Source organism: Vipera ursinii, assembly GCF_947247035.1.
Source record: "Vipera ursinii genome assembly, chromosome: 3".
Taxonomy (NCBI): domain Eukaryota; kingdom Metazoa; phylum Chordata; class Lepidosauria; order Squamata; family Viperidae; genus Vipera; species Vipera ursinii.
This window is the reverse complement of record NC_139516.1, coordinates 107,226,417-107,242,619: the sequence shown is the minus strand read 5'-3', so window position 1 is coordinate 107,242,619 and position 16,203 is coordinate 107,226,417.

The window sequence follows — 16,203 nt, the reverse complement described above, 5'->3', positions numbered from 1 at the left end:
TATAAATGTACCTGCTTGTTTCCTGGAAAGTTGTTCAGACATTGCCTTTGCTTTCTAATCTGAACCTTTTGCGCGCAAAATAAAACAAACTTCTTTTGATTCCGAGGTCTGAGTCTCTTAATTCTGCAACAATTCCACAGTCTTACAAATCTTGATTGCAAAACAACTACAGGTAAGTATGAATTTTGGAAGCTGTAGGCTCTTGATGCAGAACTTAATTCATTTACCAAAAAAAAAGTTTAAAAACCCGCCAGCCACATTTTATTTATAAAATTGGAGAGGGAGGAGAAAGTCTGTAGGCTTGAGAAGAGGGGAAAAAGTGAGCACAGATGGTGCAGGGAAAAAATGATGAAAGTTAGATGGCTAATCAGGTAGATGGAGTAGAATTAAAGTGATGGAAAGTGTCAAAAACAACAAGAGGAAAAACATTGTGCAAGAAGACATGTACAGGGCTGTGATTTATATAACATTTCTGGGAATACAGCATTTAGGACTTTTTTTGTTCTTTTACTGACATGAAAATAGGGATAGTTGCCTGCTTACATGGCTCCCTTCACTTTTAAAAGGGATGGCACACATCTCCCTTCCCAGTGACATATCCATGGTCCTACAGTTTCTCTGTCATCCATATGTCACCCTGACCCTCACAGGCCAAGAAGGTGAAGGGGTTGGCTAGAGGACACTGAGTTACTATACAAGTCATGACGTCATCCCTGAAATGATGCAAGTCCTGGCAATTTCTCTTTAAGTAGAGAGTGTAGAGAAGGCAGCACAAACACAAGTTACTGGCTTGTAAGGTAAACTGTCTAAGCAAGACTCAAGGTTTGAATGTCAACTTGCAGAGTCGGTGGGTGTGCTTTATCCGAGATGTAAAAGAAAATAAGAATATGATCAAAAGGGTGAAGGAGACCAGGGTGAAAATAATAGTCAGCAAATGCCCCCACACACCCCTCCCCCCTTTTTGCTGATCATAGCTTGCTGGAAGTGGGAGGACTTTTTTACTTTTACACCAGACTTCTCCAAAGGGGGGAAAATTCCTTCTAATGTGACAACAGTAATTTCCATTGCTTTTTTAATCCTGCTATTTGCATGACTGTCAAAAAACAAAAACAAACCAGATACAGCCAATTCATGAACTAGCCAAATTCTTCTCGGTGGGATGATAGAATTAGAAAATCCAGATTTTCCACCCTAACCCATGCTATAAAAATTCATATAATTCCTTATTTTTGTCGACATGGTCAGTTTAAGTCAAGCAAACTTTAGAAATCCTGCGGGGTGGGGAAATGGAAAACAATGTTAAAAAATGAAAATACCAGGCTTGGTAAGTAAGGAATTGACACAGTAAGACCTTTTTCACTTACACCTAACCATAGCACAATATGTTCTTGGATCCTTATGATGTTGCTTTTCAGATACCCAAGGCAGCCTTAAATTTTTCTTAGCTATACATCTGTGACAGTAGGGTTTTCCCTTTTACAGGTTGGTCCTTGACTAATGATCACAGTTTGGATCAGAATTTCCAGTGCTAAGCAAGGCAGTTAAGTGAGTTCCAGCCCATTTTATGACCTTTTTGCCATGATTGTTAATGGAATCACTGGAGTTAAGTAAATTGTGCGGTTGTTAAGTGTGCCACTGTAAACAGTTACTAAATGAAGATTATATTCCAGCACAGTTTTTGCCATGAAAATATTCTGATGGACTCCACTTGCTTTTCTGTTGCTGGCATGGTCAGGTGACCATCTGCGATGTAGGATCAGCCAAGTCACTGCACCGTGAAGCAACAGAGAGCCACCCCTCTGGCTGCTGATTGCCTGTTGTTCAGGCTTTAATGCAGCACGGGTTTAGGGGTGTTTTGGAAGGACTTATTAACAGTAGAAATAGGGAGGGTTATTGCATTTCAGGAATAGGTAGGGAGATGTCCAGATCCCCACTGTTCAGCATATAATTCTCACTTATTGCCAATTTCATATTAGTTGGCTCCTTTTCAATGCATCCACGGCCAAAGCCAGCAGTGAATTTTGAGAGCTGACTAAGCCCATTGGTCTCTAGCCATTTACCAGACCCACCGCTTTCTCAACCCCAACCCTTGTGATGTTCAGTGGGGAGCAGTAATTTGGGATAACCCTTTGGTCTGTTTCTTTAATAAATCTTTCACTCCATCAGTAAAAAACAAACCCTTTAGTGGCAATCTTGTACAAGCATGATGGCACTCAACATCATGGTGACATTCAAGGGAAACAGACATTGTAACAAATGTGAGTTCTTGTGAGTGTTCTTGTTTAGGAAGAATAAATGGTGCTGGGAGTCAGAATCAAAGGGCATTTTCTTCTTAGAATTGCAGTTGATCTGTCTGAAAATGCAAGTATGATATAACATTTGTTGTTTGTGATATGATTGCTTAAGATGAACATGATATTTTGTATATTTTCTAAGGCTTGCTGGCCTGTTTGTCATTACTAGCCACTAGGGAAAAGCAGAATAACAGTATTGGAATGAACCTTGGAGGTCTTCTAGTCCAACCTCCTGCTCAAGCAGGAGACCCGATATGTGGTAGGGAATGTTGAACTTTATCAGTCACTTAGTAACTGAAAAGGTAGTTCTGCTATCATTGGGCAGAATTGTTTAGGTCTAGCATCAACACATATTTATTGCATATCTGGATCCTAAACACTTGAAAACTCATGGGATTCCATGATAAAACAGTGAAAATGGAACAATGACTGTTCAGTCAATAAATGATTGTGGCTCTCTCCTGTTTTCAGAATATATTACATGGTTCACCCTAGGGAACTCAGAAATTAAATTTTCTGGGATCAAATCTGGAAGTAGAGCAGATTTGCTTCTGAAGCTGACAGCTACTGTTTCAGTGTTCCCCCTCAGAATCAGTTACGGTCCATTTGACTGATTGAAAACAAAAGCGCACGCTCTACGTCTAGCCTCATGTCTGTGAGTGAAATAATCCTTCTGCTCTATGAATTCACTGTGGTATGTGGAAGGAGGTTGCTAAAGTTGAAATTAGAATTACAAATGAAGCTATAAAAATGTCTGTAAGCTGATGTTAAATCCTGATTATAATTGCACAAGAGTAATGCTTTCCATCTAATGTTTTTCAGAAATATCGCTGTAGGCGAGAATCATTTGTCCACTTACATGAAGTTAGAACCTCCAAATTAAATCTAAATCATGGGGAGAAACTGTTTAAGGATCAGGATCCCAGTTTGCTCTTCTTGGAATTACTGTACCAATTTCAAAATAGCCTGTAGTAAAAGTATTTTATTATTTATTAAGAGTTTCCACATATTCTGAGGCATGACTGGAATTTGACTTTTGGGTTGTTTCTTTTTCATTTTTCTCTCTTGCCAGTTAAATAAAACTTTAGTTCTTTCCTACCCCATTTACTAAGTTCTCCGTTGTTTCCTTTTAGAAAACAAAATGGTCAGTAGATTGAAAAATCACACAGCATTATTCTCCCAACTGGCTTTCTACTGCTTCAAGTCCATCAAACACCACTGGGAGGGAATATGGAGCTACACTGTTAAAAGGAATAGACAGGTATGGGAGTTAAAATTTCACTAAATTCTAAGGAGCCTATGATGGCATCATCTGTTCTGCATGATCTCAGGAAAAATTTAGAAATGGAAGCAAGAAGCTGCATTGTCTGCATACCTGCCCACCCTGAAACACCTTTTTGACTTTGAATCTAAAGTGCTGTATGACTTTATCACTTTAGTGACTCCATGAAGCAAATTCAAAATCTGAATCAAAGGCTGCTTTTTTTCCACCCTCAAGGAAGCTGAAGTCATAGACATTACTGCTAACGATGTCCATTAAATCTCTGTAGTATAGGTCTATTTCTACAACTGTCCTTTTGTAATACTGCCTGCTAATATCAGCTGGGATTGGCATACTGTTGGTCCCATCTGATAAACAATTCATCTTTAGGGACCTAGGATGTGTGGCTTCTGCCTCTACATCTGCTCTCTGATATAGCATTCCCTCCAGGATCTGAATATTCCCAATCCTGCTGTCCTTCAAGAGAGACTTAAAGACCCAGTCTTCCCATGCACTGGGCCAGGACATTATATGAGCTGATTGTTAAGAATATAGTATTGGTAATTGATGTAGTCCCTTCCCAATGGCCTGATCATTTTTATTCTTATTTTACCTATTTATATTGTTTGAAAGTTACCAAGGGTTTTGTATCAGAGGGTGGTCACAAAAACTGAAATACAGTAGTAAGTAAGGAACAGTGAAAAGAGTGGCTAAAATTAGAAAGCCATGACACCAGAATACCAAGAAGAATCCTGTAATCATATATAAAGTGTTTAAAGAGAGGAAGGAAAGTAAAATCAAGAGGTATAGGAGTAGATTAAAAGGAAAAGCATGGAGGAGAAATCTCAGGAGTGACAGACTAGCTTTGGTTTAATGATTTCAGTCCAATGAAAAACAGGAAAGAAACTGTATGAGAGGAATTTGAAATGAAGCTGACATCTTCTTTGAAAAGACCAGTTGAATAAATGGGAGATTGACAAGGAAAGAAAGTATTCTGCATAGCCTGATGGGATATTGATAAAGGCTTCCCATCAACTGTTTTGTTAATGAATGGTGGGAAAGAAAGAAAATTGTTTTTGTTTCAGATGTGGTTTGTAGTTGAAGGAAGACCAGGAGGCAGCAGGCACAGTTAACGATTTTATTTGGACTTGTGTCCCGGGCGAGGCACCGCCGGGATTCACTCTTATTTATACACAAAACTTTGTAACAAAAAAACCAATCAGCTGGCGGTGTTCTCCCACCACGCGGCGGCAGCCAATCAGGCGAGATCAGCTGTGGCAGCCGCAGCTGTCAACGAGCTGTTGCTGTGGCCAGTTGGCAGCTTTGACAGTTCCGGATGTTCTGCGCATGCGCGGCCCAGGCAACTTTAACAGCTGCTGCGCGGCAGTTTGACAGCTGTCAGAGTCAGCCGCTTGCTGCGCCGGCGGGGGTGAGAGGCGGCAGCCCTTTTTGACAGCTGTCAACGGGCTGCCGTGTCTTCCTCACGAACGTGTGAGGTGAATAATTAGTTTAACGGCCGATATATAACACCCCTTCCCCCTCCCCTTGAAAGTTTTTAACTTGGCTGGGTTCCGCTGCTTCTGCTTCCGGCCCATTCGTAGTCGGCTAAGTATGCTGGTGTTTTCCGCGGTCTGGTGGAGCGGTGGAGGTTCTCCCCGGGCTGATCTTCCCTTCCCCCGACGGTGGAAGTTGTTGGGCTTGGAGGTTCGGAACTCTCGGGGACATCAGGGGTGTGCGGCGCTGGGCTTGGTGGCAATTGTGGTGGGGCTGGGTTAAGCAGCGTAGTGGGGGGTGTTTGGGGAAGGCGGCTTTGCGGCACTCTGGGTCTCAGCTGGTCGGCGTGTCGTTTGATGTGCCGTCCTCCCCCTAAGTCAATTAGATAGGAGATTGGACTGGTTTGGTTTAATACTACGCCTTGAAGCCATTTGTCGCCAGCCCCGAAGTTCCTGGCCCAGATGAGTTGACCGGTAGGGAAGGTTCTGACAGGTGGTGTGTGGTCCAATTCCGCAGCTGTCCTGTCAGGGTGCAAACGGTCCAGCTTGGTGACCAGGCGGCGACCCCAGCAGAGTTCAGCTGGTGACTTGCCGGTGGAGGAGCAAGGAGTTGAGTGTTGGGCTAGGAGGAATTGTGCCAGCCGGCAGTGCCAGTCTCCGGAGATGATTTTCTTCAGGGAGTCCTTGGTGGCCTTCACCATGACCTCTGCGAGGCCGTTTGAGGATGGGTGAAAGGGTGCAGACGTGGTGTGCCTAATCAAGTTGTCTCTGGTGAAAATCTGGAAGTCATGAGAGGTAAATTGGGGGCCGTTGTCGGACACTAGGACATTGGGTAACCTGTGGGTGGCGAAAACCCTCCTCAAACCCCTGATTGTGGCTGCGGTGGTCGTGGTGGTGATGGGGATGACCTCCAGCCATTTGGAGAAACTGTCGACGATTATGAGGAAGTATTGGCCCTGGAAGGGGCCGGCATAGTCGGTATGGACCCTGGACCAGGGGTTCTTAGTCACCTCCCATTTGTAACGGGGGCATGTGGTGGGGTGGTCTGGTTCGCTGGCACATGTAGCAGGTGGCTACGTGGTTTTCAATGTCGGCATCGAGCCCCGGCCACCATAGGTAGCTGTGGGCAAGCGATTTCATTTTAACCACGCCTGGGTGGCCCTCATGGAGGGATTGTAGTGCTTGATGTCTGTGGGGGGTTGGAATGATGACCCGGCTGCCCCATAGGATGCAACCTAGGTGAGCGGACAGTTCATGCCGTCTGAGGAAATAGGGTTTGAACTCTGGCCCAGGGGAGGTGGACTGCCAGCCTGTTAAAACCGAGGTGAGAACCCTGCCAAGGACCTTGTCCTTGCTGGTCGCTGCGGCTATGTCTTTGGCGGATAAGGGGCGATCAGGCAATTCCTGGATTGCCAGGATTTGGCCAGCCGGTGCAGGATCTGGCTCGAGAGTGGGCAGGGGCAGCCTGCTTAACCCATCTGCGTGACCCATTTCCTTCCCAGGTTTGTGTTTGAGTTTGAATGAATAAGCCGCTAGGAACGTGGTCCAGCGCAGCATTCTTGGGGACAAGATTTGGGGTGTTAATTTGTTCCAGGTGAAGAGCCCTAGCAGTGGTTTGTGGTCGGTAAAGATCGTGAAGGAGCGGCCGTATAGGTAGTCGTGAAATTTTTTCACGCTTGCCACTATTGCTAGAGCCTCTTTATCTATTTGAGCGTAGTTTCGCTCTGCCCTGGAAAGGGTCCTGGAGTAATAAGCGATGGGGGATTGTGTTCCATCGCTGTGCAGATGGCTGAGGACTGCTCCTATGCCGTAGGGGGAGGCGTCGCATGCGACGCAGAGGGGCATCCTTTCCCTGTAATGGGTGACTGTGGATTTGCTGAATAGGAGCTGTTTTAGTTTCTGAAAGCTGTCGTTGTGGGACTGAGTCCAGAGCCAGGGGGCTCCTTTATCTAGCAGCCTATGAAGTGGTTCTGCTATGGTTGCCTTCTGGGGAAGGAAGGCGTGATAAAAATTAAGGAGTCCTAAGAAGGCTTGGAGTTCAGCCTTGTTTTTGGGGGGTGGGGCTGCCCTGATGGCTTGGACCTTCGAATCAGTGGGATGGATCCCCTTGGCATCAATTTTGTAGCCCAGGAATTCGGTGGCAGGGACTCCTATGGAGCATTTTTCTTTTTTCAGTTTAAGGCCGGCGGCGCGGAACCTTTGCAGCACCTCCTGCAGCCTATCTGCTAGAATTTCCTCAGTCTCCCCTGCGATGAGCATGTCATCGAAGTAGGGGCAGACTCCGGGGATCCCTTTGAGGGTTTTTTCCATGGCCTCCTGGAAAATGCCAGGTGCCACAGCGATCCCAAATTGCAGGCGGTTCACCTTGAACGCCCCGCAGTGGGTGACGATGGTCTGGGCATCAGCTGTCTTTTCTGAGACTGGCAATTGTAAAAAGGCGTGAGCCAAGTCGAGTTTGGCAAAAATGGTGCCTGACTGGATGGATGACAGCACATCCCTGACATTGGGACTGGATAGGCGTGGGGGTTTAATGCACGGTTCAGGGTGGCTTTATAGTCCGCGCAGAGGCGGACTTCCCCGTTGGGCTTAACCGGGGTAACTATGGGGGTCTCCCAAGTGCCCCCTTCAGTGGTTCTAACACACCTAGGCCGACTGGCCTATCAAGTTCAGCTTCTATTTTAGACTTGAGGGCGAAGGGAACTCTCCTTGCCTTAATTCTAATAGGAAGGACCTCCGGGTTCAGCTTCAGGTCTATGGGAGGGCCGTTGTACTTCCCCAGAGTCCCGTCAAACACGTCCGCGTACTGGTGGCAGACAGCTTCTAATTGACGGGACTGAGATTGGTTAATTCCAATGATTTCTATGCCCAGAGCTTCGAACCAATCGAGGCCAATGAGGCTAGCTCGCCTCCCTACTGCAATTTGGGCTGTGAGTTCGCCGTGAAATTGCTTGTAGTCAACCATAAGTTTGTTTTCCCCTTTTAGTTTGATCGGGGCGCCCTGGAAGTCAGCTAAAACTTTTTTTGAGGGGCTAAGAGGAAATCGGCGTCTGCATTGACGCGCTATTCCTTGCAGTGTGTCCCAGGATAAGATGGAGACTGAGGACCCTGAGTCCACCTCCATCTCGCAAGGGACTCCCTGTATGCAAATTTGGACTTTTACCTTTGGCCTGATGTAGCTGGTGATTAAGGGCCCCTGGTCCGTGCTAGTGGTCAAGATAGATGACCTTAGGGTTTCCCTGGGCAATTTAGGAGGGGGAGTATTACCTTCAGGGGTGACTTCCAGATCGTTGAGGGTCTCGCGGTTCGTGCTGCGACAGGCGGAGCGGATGTGGCTGGTTTTGCCGCACCCGTGGCACTTGGCATTGCGGAATTTGCAAGAGGCTCTGGCGTGATTGCCATCGCAGCTGGCACATTTGGTGCGGATGATGGGGTTTTTTGTGCCCCCGGCAGGCCGTTCCGGTGTTCTGTCGCTTTCTCGGCGAGCTTGGGGGTTGCCGGGTCTCGGACGGATGGCGTCCACTTCAGATTTTTCTTCAGGTGCTCCGGGGTCGGGGTTCCTAGGGTAGTCTTGGTGGACTGACCCGCTGAAGGGGTTTCCCGACAGGGTCACGTCTTCCCTGTGGCTGTCTTCATATGCCATAATTTCGATTGTCAACTCGGCGAGGTCCATTGTGGGTTTGGTGACGATCTTCTTTTGAAGTTTTTGGTTCCGCAGGCCAATGATGACCTGGTCCCTGATGCGGTCTTCAAGGTCCGGGAAGCGACAGTGGCGGGCTGCCTGGCGGACCATAGCGATGAAGGACTTGGCTGACTCACCTGGTCGTTGGAATTGGCGGGCAAAATTCAGTCGCCAATACAGTTCAGACCGTCTTGGCGAGAAGTGCCGGTTGAGGCGGTCGACTAGTTCTGCGTAGGGCATGGCGGCCACGGGATCCGGGCTGCAGAGTCCTACGGCGACGTCATAGACCGCTGGCCCGCTGAGGCAGAGAAGCGCCGCGGCCCTGGGGCGGTCTTTGAAGATTTTGTTGATGAGGAGGTACCCCTCGACCTGCCCGAGATGCGATTCCCAGCCTTCTGGCTGGGAAACATCAAATTCCCTGACGTGTCCGAGATTGGCCATGCTGTACGGTCCACGGGTCTGCTTGTGGGTTGCGTAGGTGGAGGGCTCTCCCTAGCCAGCGAGTGACTTCAGCAATGTCGGCTGGTGGGACGGCTTCCCTCCTTTGCTCGTGGCTTCAGCTCAGTAACTTCAGCTCTAACAAGCAGACCTGTATCCCATCCTCGTCGCCAGGTGGTTTGTAGTCGAAGGAAGACCAGGAGGCAGCAGGCACAGTTAATGATTTTATTTGGACTCGTGTCCCGGGCGAGGCACCGTCGGGATTCACTCTTATTTATACACAAAACTTTGTAACAAAAAACCAATCAGCTGGCGGTGTTCTCCCGCCACGCGGCGGCAGCCAATCAGGCGAGATCAGCTGTGGCAGCCGCGGCTGTCAACGAGCTGTTGCTGTGGCCAGCTGGCAGCTTTGACAGTTCCGGATGTTCTGCGCATGCGCGGCCCAGGCAACTTTGACAGCTGTCAGTGAACTGCGCCTGCGCGGCAGTTTGACAGCTGTCAAAGTCAGCCGCTTGCTGCGCCGGCGGGGGTGAGAGGCGGCAGCCCTTTTTGACAGCTGTTAACGGGTTGCCGTGTCTTCCTCATGAACGTGTGAGGAGAATGAACCTGTGTTTCCCTCACGAACGTGTGAGGTGAATAATTAGTTTAACAGCCGATATATAACAAGATGTTTTTCAGGTGCAACGTACTATCCAGAGGTAAGATGGGCAGATGGCAGCCATATGTAGCATTCCATGGATGTTCATAGCCCTCCTGTGACTTCCATTCTTGCTGACTACTTTTTCCAGATATTTCAAGTGCTGTCATAGCTGCTGGTTATGTGCAATTCCGTTTCTATAAGTCTCACAATCATGGCAATACAGAAACCAGATCATTTGACACAATCTCTGAGTGGGCTGTATGGTAAGAAAACAGAAGTTTTCATGACACTAGCACCTTCCCAAGATCCACCTACCACAGAGCCTTCTGAGAACATAAGATAAAGTATCGGCTCTTATGTCTTCACTGTGAAACCTCAGTGGTCACCAGACCTTGTTGCAAAACAGCAATAGGTTGAATATAGCATATCAGGTAGGAAGAGATTTTAACTATGTGACCTTAGCAATCTCAGTGGCATTAAGATAGCAAGGGGAAGAATACTTATCTGTGTATAGCCCCTGTCAGTTTTGCAAGGTAGTCCAGACAAGGAGTACCCTCAAAAAGTACCAACTCTTAATTTATTGTAAGGTTACATTAACAGAATCTTGCAAGTCTGAAACTACATCTCTGTTCCCCCTCCCCTCACATTTACAATCCCAGAAACTAGGAAGAGTTCCTACATTTGCCATTCTCCTGTTGAAAGAAAAATTTTCAGGTCCAGTCCAAACAAAATGGAGGCTGTTTGGAAAGAAGGTTGTTTATTGAACAGAACCAACAGCAGGTGGTTCAGGGACAGCTGACAAAATGGAGTTGGAATAGGTGGGCTTTTATACCTTCTTTGGGCTTTGTATTTGAGGTTCTTCCTGTTCCTGTGGTTTTGTATTTGAGGTTCTTTCTGTTCTTGTGCAATGTACTTTGACCTGAGCTTGAGTGTGCCCTTTTGGTATTCTAATAGTGATGGGTTAATCCTATCATGTCCTAAAGGTCATGTTCCTGTCCTTGGGAGTCTTTGTTTTTCTAATCCCATCAGCTCAAACATCTGGGGCTGGGGCTGAAGGCATTTTGCTTACAATCTGCATTTGTAAAAGCTGGCCTCTGACTGGGGTCTAGTTTCTGCCTAATAATTTTCTATTATTCCTTTGGGGAAATATAATATTCTGCCCTTTTTAATATCCCCTCAAATATTTCCTTCTCTGGGGGGGGGGGGTTTGCTGACTTCCTACACTCCCATCTTTTTTGTGACTCAGCTGCTGCTTCTCCGATTGTTTTCTTGTCTAGTTTGCAGCCCTTTCTCCTGTCTCCCAAGGTCATCTCCCCATATCATTACATCCCCTGACTCCATTAAATATCACATGCAACTCTAGAGCAGTGGTTCCCAGTCTTTACAGCTTTAAGGATTCGGGGGGAGAGAGGACGGTTCCGTGCAAGTGGCAGGTGAGCAGCTGGGACATGCAGCTCCATTTGTGCATGCAGCTGGGACGCTCACCTGCCACTTGTGCAAATAGAGCTGCGCACGTGTGCTTGCCTGCCATCTTCCATGGCCCTGTTCCCAATGGGCCATGGCCTAGTAGTGGGGCACAGCCCAGGTGTTGGGGATTCCTGCTGTGGAGACAAAAAAAATTGTCAGGGCACAGAGATTCTCTAATCTTTTTAGACCCATCCCATAATTTTTTGATGAGGGTCCCTGGTACTCTCTGAGCTTGGTTGTTTTCTTGCAGATGTTTCATTATCCAAACTAGATAATATTATCAGTACTAGTGAATTTTGTAAAAATGATTTTTTCATAAATACATGCCTGTATGCTTTCTTCAAGCACTGTATCTTCCTGCACTGATAAATCCTGAAATTTCTGGTTTGCTGTCTGTTCCCCTAGAGTAGAGTAGAGCTCTTCATTTCCATTTTGCCAAATATAATTTAGTGAATGATCACTGATTAAGGTATTTATTAAATAAAGGATAGGAAGCATCAAATCAGGATTTCAGATATTTAATGCAGATGTTCCACCTTACATTCTTTTGAATTTAACTCCCTTCCTGTCTTTTCCATGGTGTAAAATGAAAAACTCAGTAGTAAGTATTAGTTGCCTATTTACCTTCTCAATATTCCTAGCTTGAAAAAGTCTCTTGGTAAAATTATTTTCATCTCCGAAGTATCCGAAACTTGTAAGAGATTTCCTATCCTTTTATTCTTGTTTGGGCCAGTCACTACAATTCAACCTATATTTTCTTTGGATGGTGTGAAGATAATTTTTAATTCCATAGAAGAAGGTGGAATAAAAACATAATGCACATATTGCGTCCAGTATGCCTGCATTTTTCACTCTACACTCCTGTCTCCAAGGAAGCAGATGAAATGGAAAATAAGGAGATTTGTAATGTTCACGTGAAGCTCTGGTGGCTCAGCTGGGCTATCTTTATTTCATCCTACGCTTGACTAAACTGGAGAGCCAGTAAAGTTAGATTGCTCTCTTGTCGCCTCATTTGCTCCTCTGATTATTCTCTGTGGAGCAACATCTAGTCTTTATAGAATGTGTCCCAAGGTGGCTCTCCAGAGAAAGAAATACATTACTACCTGCTTCAGCAGATGTAGCAACTGTCCTGCCTAGTGAGATTTTATAGAGAGTAAGCTAAGCAAACAGAGGGCCGTCTGTTATTCATGGCTGAGGTGTAGGTTATCATTACGGTCCAATACCATTTGCCAACTGTTCTGTAAGTTGGATGGTGCTTTCTTTTCAAGTGAAAGAGTGGAAGTTCTGCCCCAACCTCCTTCAAGCACGTGGCTTTCCAAATTTTCTACTTATGGGGAAAATCTTTTCATAATCCAGGCAAAGAGAGATGTCTTATTGGCTTAATGAATACATTCTTAAGTGCCCTTTGCTGGCTGAGGATTTCTGGGAATTGGTCCACAAGTCTTAAAGTTGCCAAGGTTGAGGACCCCTGGCTTAATGAATAAATTCTTAAGTGCCTGGGTAGACATGTACAAGTAGATGGCATATAAAAATATTTGTAATACATAAAATGTTAAGCCAAGGATTGTCACAGCATCTCTCAGGGGTACCACAGAGATATGACACCTACAAAACACTAGTTGGTATCAGCCCCACTAGGTAGATTTGAACAAGAAATCAAAACTAAAGTTACTTTTATTGAGGTTGACTATAATAACGACACATTGCAATTCTGATTGTATTATCCATCTCCTTTTTCTCATACCCAATGAATCAGGGAAGTGACTTTTACCAAATTTTATTTCATTTTTCTGGACTTATTAAATGATTCAGCCTCTTTTGCCTATGTCAGGGGTGTCAAACTGGCAGCCCACAGGCTGGTTGCATCACACACAGGCCACACCCACCCTGGCTACGCAAAGGTAAAAAACATTGCAATACATCATGTGACACGATCAAATTTGACACCCGTGGCCTACGTAATGGTCCCTGAATAAGGAGAGTCATCCTTTTCTATTCTCTACAGTTAATCCCTCCCCCCAAATTAAACAACAATGTGGGCTCTCCAATGGGATTGCACAAAATGTTGAAGTTGAGATATATTTATTTATTTATTTGTTTAGATTAATATACCGCCCTTTTCCCGAGGGACTCAGGGTGGTTTACAGGGCAAATTAAAACAGTGCAATGTACAAATTTAAATAAAATTAAATTAATAGCCCCAGAAGAGTTAAAAATTTAAAATTTAAAACCTTAAAATCCCTCAGTCCAGGCCGGCTAACTCAAATAGCCATGTTTTTAGGTCCCGGCAAAACGAGCGAAGGTCGGGGGTGATCCGGAGTTCCACAGGCAGTTGATTCCATAGGGCAGGTGCGCCCACCAAGAACGCTCTCCCCCTGGGGATTGCCCGCCGGCACTCCCTGACCAGCGGGACCCTGAGGAGGCCCTCCCTGTGGGAGCGCACAGGACGATGGGAAGTTGATGCTGGCAGCAGGTGCTCCCTAAGATAATCCGGACCCATGCCATTTAGGGCTTTATAGGTCATCACCAGCACCTTGAATCTCACGCGGAGGGCAACTGGAAGCCAATGCAGCTCGTGGAGAAGAGGCGTTACATGGGAGTATCGGGAGACCCCCATCACAACTCGCGCGGCTGCATTCTGCACCAGCTGAAGCCTCCGAGTGGTCCTCAAGGGCAGCCCCATGTAGAGAGCATTGCAGTAGTCTATCCGGGAGGTCACAAGCGCATGAGTGACTGTGCATAGGGCATCTCGGTCCAGATAGGGCCGCAATTGGCGCACCAGGCGAACCTGGGCAAAAGCCCCCCTGGCCACGGCTCCTATATGATCTTCCAAACTGAGATTGTTGAGACCTTGTGTAATGTGATGATTTTGCAATATTTTCCAATTAAATTTTGTATGTGTGCGTGTGTGTGCACTCTATCATAAAAGACTAATAGTTCAGGATGCCTGAAAAGTTTCTCATTTCCTGCATGGCAGGTTTAAACCACGGTTTCCAAATTACAATGGCTGGATCCAGGCAATACACTAAGGCAGAATCAAGCTAATTATATTGTGACTTAGCATGACATGTGAACCCATCAAATCTAAAAAACACTATTTTATATAACCTTCAATCAACCAGGCTGTGCCCTATATATGGCATCCATTCTCGGCTAAACTTAGCCCTGTTGCTTTCTGCTTTTAAGTTTGCTTCTCTTCCTTTAAAATTGCTTCTACTTTCAGTCTTCTGCCCCACACTTTTGTAGAGAAATATAACATGCATGAAATAGAATTTGCTGACTCATTCTGGGAACCGAATCTTAACCAAAGGAAAATATTCCCCCTCCCCCATCTTTACAATAAAAGTCAAATAACAATATTCCATTTTCATATTTACAAGACAATTCCACTGATGATGTCAAAGGGATCTTCAATCATATAAAGTATACATTGTATGAGCCATTGTACTGATATATTAAGGATATTACTCATAAAATAAGCACAAAAATAGCAAGTAGGAAGACATTTCAGACAGCAGCTGCACTCCCATTCTGTCTCTAGCTTTGATAAAGCTGCCTGTCAGTTTTGCAGTGAACAATTTGCTTGGTAGTTTTGGCAATCAACAAATGCATGCAAGAGAAAGGGAGACAGACATTCTGGAGAAGACTGAGCTGCTTCCTCTTTCTCTTGAGAGCCCCATAGCTTTAGATGAATAAGAGGCACATTTCTTTTTCCTTTCTTCATGACCAGTGAAATCACTTTAATAGAAGCGTACTTTAATAGAATAACAGTGTTGGAAGGGATCTTGGGGGTCTTCTGCGCCAAACTTCTGCTCAAGCAGGAAATCAATTCCAGAAGTCAATAAACCAGAAACCTGCCTTTGCAACAGACTTGTAATTTCTGTTGGCTTATTTATAATGCTGCTCAAACAACCACTTTCATATTGTAGCCAGTGAGTCTTCCCATTCCCCCCCCCTTAAACATGAATTTCAGCAATGAAATAAAGCAGCATCTAGAACATTCTAGGCTATGTACAACTAATGCATTAAAAGTTGTTTTTCCCAATCTGCACAGGCAGCATTTACCTTTGCTCTGTAAAAACAGATGAGGCACACTAACAGCACAACTGTTAATAAACGCATCAGTTTGCTCATTCTCATAGACTTTACACAGGCTCACTCACTCACTCTCTGCATGGACATAAGTGCATTAATTGATGAATGGACTAACAAATTGAGTTAGCTGTCCAGGTGAGACAGGTGCTTTGGATAATCTGAGAACATAAGCAGTGCCATACTGGATTAGTACTCTGATGCATCAGTCACAGTGGCCAAACAACTGCACAAACAGATGGACCTTGGAGGCAATATACTGCCTTCAAAGCTAATAGCCACCATTTCCCATGAGTTCCATGCATTGGTCCAACCCATTTTTTAAGCCAGCCAAACATGAAAGTGGCCAGTGACCATCTTTCACTTTATTCCAGAATCCAGAAAATCAAGATTGATAAAACCTTTTAGCACTAAGAGCAACAGATAGTGTCATATAAAGAGGTGCATATTTGTAGGTTCATGCACTCACACAGAGCATGTATGGTATACATGCAGACATAGCCATACATAGACCTTCCTATCTTCCTCCCCTAAAAAAAAGCTATATTATCCTACAGCCTGTTAAACTGCTAATTGGTGGGTATCTAGAACTGTCATAACAGTAAACTATTATACTATTATAAAATGAAATGAGCATAAACAATTTGGCATTACATTGGAATTGCACTATAATGGTTTAGCTTTATGGCAGTATAATGCCATACACCATGATAGGACTCTCTTCTCTAACAGAAGTTGCTTTAGTGTTAAAGTTATAATAAAATAATGTTACTGCACATAACATGACGATAAAACATCTGTTCATCAGCTTTTTAATGTGCTGCAAAGTAGGGCTGCCA